This window comes from Macrobrachium rosenbergii, chromosome 41 (assembly GCF_040412425.1).
Source record: "Macrobrachium rosenbergii isolate ZJJX-2024 chromosome 41, ASM4041242v1, whole genome shotgun sequence".
Taxonomy (NCBI): Eukaryota; Metazoa; Arthropoda; class Malacostraca; order Decapoda; family Palaemonidae; genus Macrobrachium; species Macrobrachium rosenbergii.
Genome location: NC_089781.1, coordinates 18,415,894 through 18,422,880, shown reverse-complemented (window position 1 = coordinate 18,422,880; position 6,987 = coordinate 18,415,894). Strand labels below are relative to the sequence as shown.

General features: G+C 35.5%; 1 protein-coding gene across 1 annotated transcript in view; it reads right to left on the bottom strand.

The window, feature by feature from the left end:
• LOC136826710 (kielin/chordin-like protein) overlaps window positions 1–6,987 on the bottom strand; it is a 559,277-nt gene that overhangs the window by 255,705 nt on the left and 296,585 nt on the right. The gene's annotated exons all lie outside the window — the stretch shown is intronic.

Here is a 6,987-nt window from a genome sequence, read left to right as displayed (position 1 = left end):
ATGTGCTCGCACGCAAGCACACATACACTATATATATATATATATATATATATATATATATATATATATATATATATATATATATATATATATATATATATATATATATATATATAGTGTAATATATAGAAATGAGAAAAAGAAAGAGATTGTATGTGTATATGTATATATATATATATATATATATATATATATATATATATATATATATATATATATATATATATATAATTTATATGAGAGAGAGAGAGAGAGAGAGAGAGAGAGAGAGAGAGAGAGAGAGAGAGAGAGAGAGAGAGAGAGAGAGAGAGAGAGCATGACGTACCACCTACACAAAATAAACATACTGTATAAGCAACCTAATGCTAAAGAAGATTAAAAGACAGCAGTCTCGTTTTATCTGAAGCACCGCCCTCAAAATTTATACTTTCCCGAAAACGTCACAGGAACCAAATATTTAAAAACAGAAAAAGAAACCTGGCAGGTTTGTGCCGTGAATGTGATGTGCCTTTAGGCGGAGATGGTCTAAGCCCGGCTTAAGCCCGGCTTATCGTCACGTTTGGCAGACTGAAACTGCGCATTAAACACAAAAATTTCATTTAAAAGCCACTACCTTCCCTCCCTTCCCCTACCATACCCTACCCTACCTCCCCAACCCCTTAACTTCCCTCTCTTCCCCTACCCTGCCCTACCGCCCCAACCCCCTTAACCTCCCCGTCTTCCCAAAGCCTATCTTACCCTCAATCCCTCCCCCCACATCCTAAAAAAAAATTTTTAATAGCCACTAACCACCTCCCCATCCCCTATCCTACCATACCCTACCTCCCCCCACCTCCTTAACATCCTTCTCTTCCCTACCCTACCATACCCTACCTCCCCCAAAGCCTACCTTACCTTCCATCCCTCCCCACACAATCTAATAAAAAAAAATTTTAAGCCACTAACCTCCTCCCCCTTCCCCTACCCTACCCTACCCTACCCACCCCAACTCCCCACCCTACCCCACCCCCTCTCCAACCCAAGAGAATCTCCCAAAACACCACTTCATGGTAAGGAACAGTTACATTCAGAATTTATCGTCGGTGAAACTGCTGGCGGTGCCTTCATTATCAAACGGTGCTGCCTTCAGGCGTGAAAGATATGTGAAGATTCAGAGGGATTTATAAAAATGGCCTTGATGAAAGTTATTTTGCAAGTTTGCACGTAAAATGTTCTATAAAATAATTTGGTTTATTTTTTTTTCACACGGGAACAACAGCGGCTTGAAATGTCACGTTACGAATGACTTGATCTGGAAAAGAGTAATCTAAGTTTATGTGAAACCTGTGTTTCTATAAAAGACAATTATCTAATCATCAATTGTCACAATACCAATAGAACCTTATACTTAGAAATATAGGATGCATCTGTGTTCAATCTCTGTAAAATAATGACCACATATATGATAATACTTTAACGTTTAGAGAGTATAATCATTTTCGTAACTGAGTTAAGTAACTAAATATCAAAACGGTTCAGGGAAATTTTATTACGAAGTATCGTTTGAAGACATTAGCCAGGGAAATCGAGTTTTCTGTACAGCCTCCAAAGCGTAAAATCAAGGCCACCGAAAACAGATCCATCTTTCGGTGGTCTCGGTATAATGCTGTGTGAGCCGCGGCCCATGAAACTTTAACCAAGGCCCTTGGTGGCCTATCAAATATCGTTGCCAGAAGCACGATTATGGCTAACTTTAACCTTAAATAAAATAAAAATACTGAGGCTAGAGGGCTGCAATTTGGTATGTTTGATGACTGGAGGGTGGATGATCAACACAACAATTTGCAGCCCTCTAGCCTCAGCAGCTTTTAAGCTCTGAGGGCAGACAGAAAAAGTGCGGACAGAAAAAACTGCGGACAAAATAAAGTGCGGACAGAAAAAAATGCGGACGGATAGACAAAGCCGGCACAATAGTTTCCTTTTACAGAAAACTAAAAATGGTGAAATTAGTGTCAGTCTTCATTAAATACTGAATTATGTTATCATGGCAGATAACACGACGTCAATATTTAACCAGAAATAATTAAATGTTTTGACAGCACAAACAATGACATTACTCTCTCTCTCTCTCTCTCTCTCTCTCTCTCTCTCTCTCTCTCTCTCTCTCTCATATGAGGCCACGGTCTTTCTCTAGTCATTAGGCCTAACTCTCTCTCTCTCTTTCTCTCCCTCTCTCTGTCTCTTTTCCATGACGCTACGATCTTTCTCTAGTCATTACACCTCTCTCTCTCTCTCTCTCTCTCTCTCTCTCTCTCTCTCTCTCTCTCTCTCTCATAAGGTTCCTTGAAAAACATTTCCAACACCGCAAGATGGTAACGAACATACAGGTAATCTCTCTCTCTCTCTCTCTCTCTCTCTCTCTCTCTCTCTCTCTCTCTCTCTCTCTCTCTCTCTCCCTCCTCGTCAGGTGGTCCAATTAAAACCATTAAATCCAAGTAAACTCTCTTCCAATGGTTAGCGAAAGAGCAGAGGGACTGCACTCGATCAGAACAGAAAGACCGAGATTAAGAGAGAAGATTAGGGAGGGGGCAAAATCCCACTGCTTAAAGATATACTTCCTTCAGCTCAGGTGGTGTTGTATACAAGAACATGTGTGTGTGTGCTCAGTACCTGTACACATACATATAAACATATATATATATATATATATATATATATATATATATATATATATATATATATATATATATATATATATATATATATATATATATATATATATATATATATATATATATATATATATATATATATATATATATATATATATATATATATATATTTATATACATATGTATATATGCATATATATACATACATACACTCATACACAATCAATACATATCCATATACGTATATATACATAACTGAATCACGAAAATATGGAACGTGATGAATATATATATAAATAAAGACAAAATCCTTTGTGGATCTTGTCTTTATTTGAATATGTATATACATATGTATATATATATCAAATACACACCTTTGTATATATCTATATATGAACATACACATATATATACTGGTCTACCGGCCCGGCATTCATAGGCCCTTTTCGAGAGCGCTCTTATTTCCTAGAACTTTTAATGAATGATAATCATAAAATTCAACAAAAGTTTTTGAAAAGGACCCGCAGAGTAAATGGTGTACTTCGATGTCTTTTTGAAACGGAATATTCAAGCTTTTTATGTATATGTATAAGTATATGTGTGTTATATATATACATATGTATGTATATATACACACATATATTTATATATGTATATATCTATTAACAAATGTTGGAGAATATGAAAAATAACTTGGAATAAAAGACAATATAAAGAACGCTATAATATTCGTACCAAGAACAGAATCAAAACAATGATATCCTTTCTTTCTCTCATTTTAAAATGAATAATACAAAGGAAACAAAATACATTTATATGCATAATTATATACATGAATGCAGGCGCATCTACACATACAAGATTGTGTACTGCTAAAAACAAAAGAAATCATACAAACACACAATAATACAATAAGAAGAAATAAATTCAGATCATTAACGAAAGAAACTCGTAATTAAAATAGAACCCGATACTTCGCTCAAAAAATAAAATAAAGAAAAAGCGCCGAAGTTTCTTCGGCGCAATCGAGTTTTCTGTGCAGCCGCTACAACGTATAATCAAGGCCACCGAAAATAGATCCATCTTTCGGTGGCCTCGGTATAATGCTGTATGAGCCGCGGTCCATGAAACTTTAACCACGGCCTGGTGGTGGCCTGGCCTAAATCTTTGCCAGATCCACGATTATGGCTAACTTTAACCTTAAATAAAATAAAATCTACAGAGGATAGAGGACTGCAATTTGGTATGTTTGATGATTTGAGGGCGGATGATCAACACACCAATTTGCAGCCCTCTAGCCTCAATAGTTTTTCAGATTTGAGGGCGGACAGGAAAAGTGCGAACGGTTACGCAAAGCCGGCACAATAGTTTTCTTTTACAGAAAACTACAAATGATAAAAAACACTTTTAATATTTTTACATTCTTCCGCAAATTAAAATCTTCAATGGAAATTTGCATTTAATTAAAGAGGTTCTCGTTTTCGCCTTCTTGAACGATAATCATGAGGGAAAGAGTCTTTTCAGTTTTCTGTAAAAGAAAACTATTGTGCCGGCTTTGTCCGTCCGCACTTTTTCTGTCCGCCCTCAGATCTTAACAACCACTGAGGCTAGATGGCTGCAAATTGGTATTTTGATCATCCACCCTACAATCATCAAACATACCAAATTGCAGCCCTCTAGCTTCAGTAGTTTTTATTTTATTTAAGGTTAAATTTAGCCATAATCGTGCTTCTGGCAATGGTATAGGCTAGGTCACCACCTGGCCATGGTTAAAGCTTCATGGGGCGCGGCTCATACAGTATTATACCGAGACCACCTACAAAATAGATCTATTTTCGGTGGCCTTGATTATACGCTGTAGCGGCTGTGCGGAAAACTCGATTGCGCCGAAGAAACTTCGGCGCACTTTTTACATGTTTATTCTCCGTCCTGTGATAAATTAATAGTCTGCGTCATTCATTTGAATGACCAACGACAATGAGATATTGAACGTTTGAAAACAATCACAGCAGTATAATGAAAAGGTGTTCTGCCTATTCATTATACAGGTGTTTCATCTGTATATATAACACTAAAGATAACAGACTCTTAAACGCAAGTTTTCATGATAACGGCAGTTTTTTCAAAAAAAGCACACCAAAATTCCTCCATAATAAGATTCCTGAGCGCTTATTACTAAAGGGATCGGACAAACCTGTTTTCGAAGCTAAAATATGACGTATTTTCACCTGCAGTTAATAATAATAATAATAATAATAATAATAATAATAATAATAATAGTAAGAAGAAGAAGAAGAAGAAGAAGAAGAAGAAGAAGAAGAAGAAGAAGAAGAAGAAGAAGAAGAAGAAAGAAAGAATTCACGTTGGCCATAACTCCGAATTACTCCGATGAACTGACAGAGGATACAAAAATTTCATCAGTACGAATCTCCTACCTCTCTCTCTCTCTCTCTCTCTCTCTCTCTCTCTCTCTCTCTGAGGAAAATGAATTTTGACACCGTAAGAATGCCAATGATGAATTTCGCCAACCCAAAGGTTTCCTGGATCCAATCAAACTGTAATTTGCAGACAAAAGAAAAAATTTCCCCATCCTCCAGACGGAGATGAAATGGAGGCGAAGGTTTTTAGTTTTCTGTAAAAGAAAACTATTGTGCCGGCTTTGTCTGTCCGTCCTCAATTTATTCTGTCCGCACTTTTTTTCTGTCCGCCCTCAGATCTTAAAAACTACTAAGATTAGAGGGCTGAAAATTTGTATGATGATCATCCATCTTCCAATCATCAACATACCAAATTGCAGCCCTCTAGCCTCAGTACTTTTTATTTTATTTAAGGTTAAAGTTAGCCATAATCGTGCATCTGGCAACTATATACGCCAGGCCACCACCGGGCCGTGGTTAAAGTTTCATGGGCCGCGGCTCATACAACATTATACCGAGACCACCGAAAGATAAATCTATTTTCGGTGGCCTTGATTATTCGATGTAGCGGCTGTACAGAAAACTTGATTGCACCGAAGAAACTTCGGCGTATTTTTTACTTTTTTTTTTTTTTGATGGTCTTGATTAACGAACCGAGATGCAGGTATTCACATGTGTGCGTGCGAGTGTGTGTGTCTTGTGATGTTAATCGTACTTTATCTAGACTTCACTGCGAATTCTTCTAAAGGTCTATTACGCAAGCATTCGGGAATATCCACGGTGCAGATGTGAGGTTTAATTTTTCATATGACTATAGACTAGAACAATATTATTATTATTATTATTATTATTATTATCATTATTATTATTATTATTATTATTATTTTCATATAACTATAGACTGGTATAGTATTATTATTATTATTATTATTATTATTATTATTATTATTATTATTATTCAGAAGTTGAACCTTATTTATATGAAACAAACCGCCCACAGGGGCCATTAACTTAAAATTTAAGCTTCCAAAGAATATTAAGGTGTTCATTAGAAAGAAGTAACGGAAGGCAATGGGAAATACAGAGAGAAGAGATCACTTATTAAAAAAGAAAAACAAATAAACAAACTAATAAATAAATTTTAAAAATTTGTACGTAAATTAATTAAGAAACGAGGTGAATTGTATTCCTAAGATTTTTCTTACTTTCAAAAGACACTTTATACAAAAAGCAACTACTGCAAGACTATTTTTACGATTTACCTGTGTAAATCATCACTCTCAAGTTTGTCTTTTTAAAAGGTTTTACGAATACAATAAGAGTTTTTAGCCCAGATTGCTAGCAACAGTGCACGAGTGGGTGTACAGTGAGTTAGTAATCTGGTTTAAAACAATTATTGCTGTCATCTTGTACGTATACAGTATGTTAGCAATAATTGTTACAATCCCATATTACTAACATACTGTAAGTAACTAGTACGTTAGCACTGACTGCTTTAAGCCTACATCGCTAACATGCTGCACGTAAGTAGTATGTTAGCAATAACTGCTTTAAGCCTGGATCGCTAACATACTGTACATATGTATGTTAGTAATAATAGTTTTAAGCATAGATCGTTAACATACTGTACGTATATATATGTTAGCAATAACTGCTAAGCCCAGATTACTAACATACTGTACGTATATATGTTAGCAATAATAGCCTAACGCCCAGAACGCTAACATACTGTACGTATACATATGTTAGCAATAAATGCTTTAGTCGTAACATACTGTACGTATATATATATGTTAGGAATAAATGCTTTAATCGTAACATACTGTACGCATATACATGTTAGCAATGAATGCTTTAATCGTAACATACTGTACGTATATATATGTTAGCAATAAATGCTTTAATCGTAACATACTGTA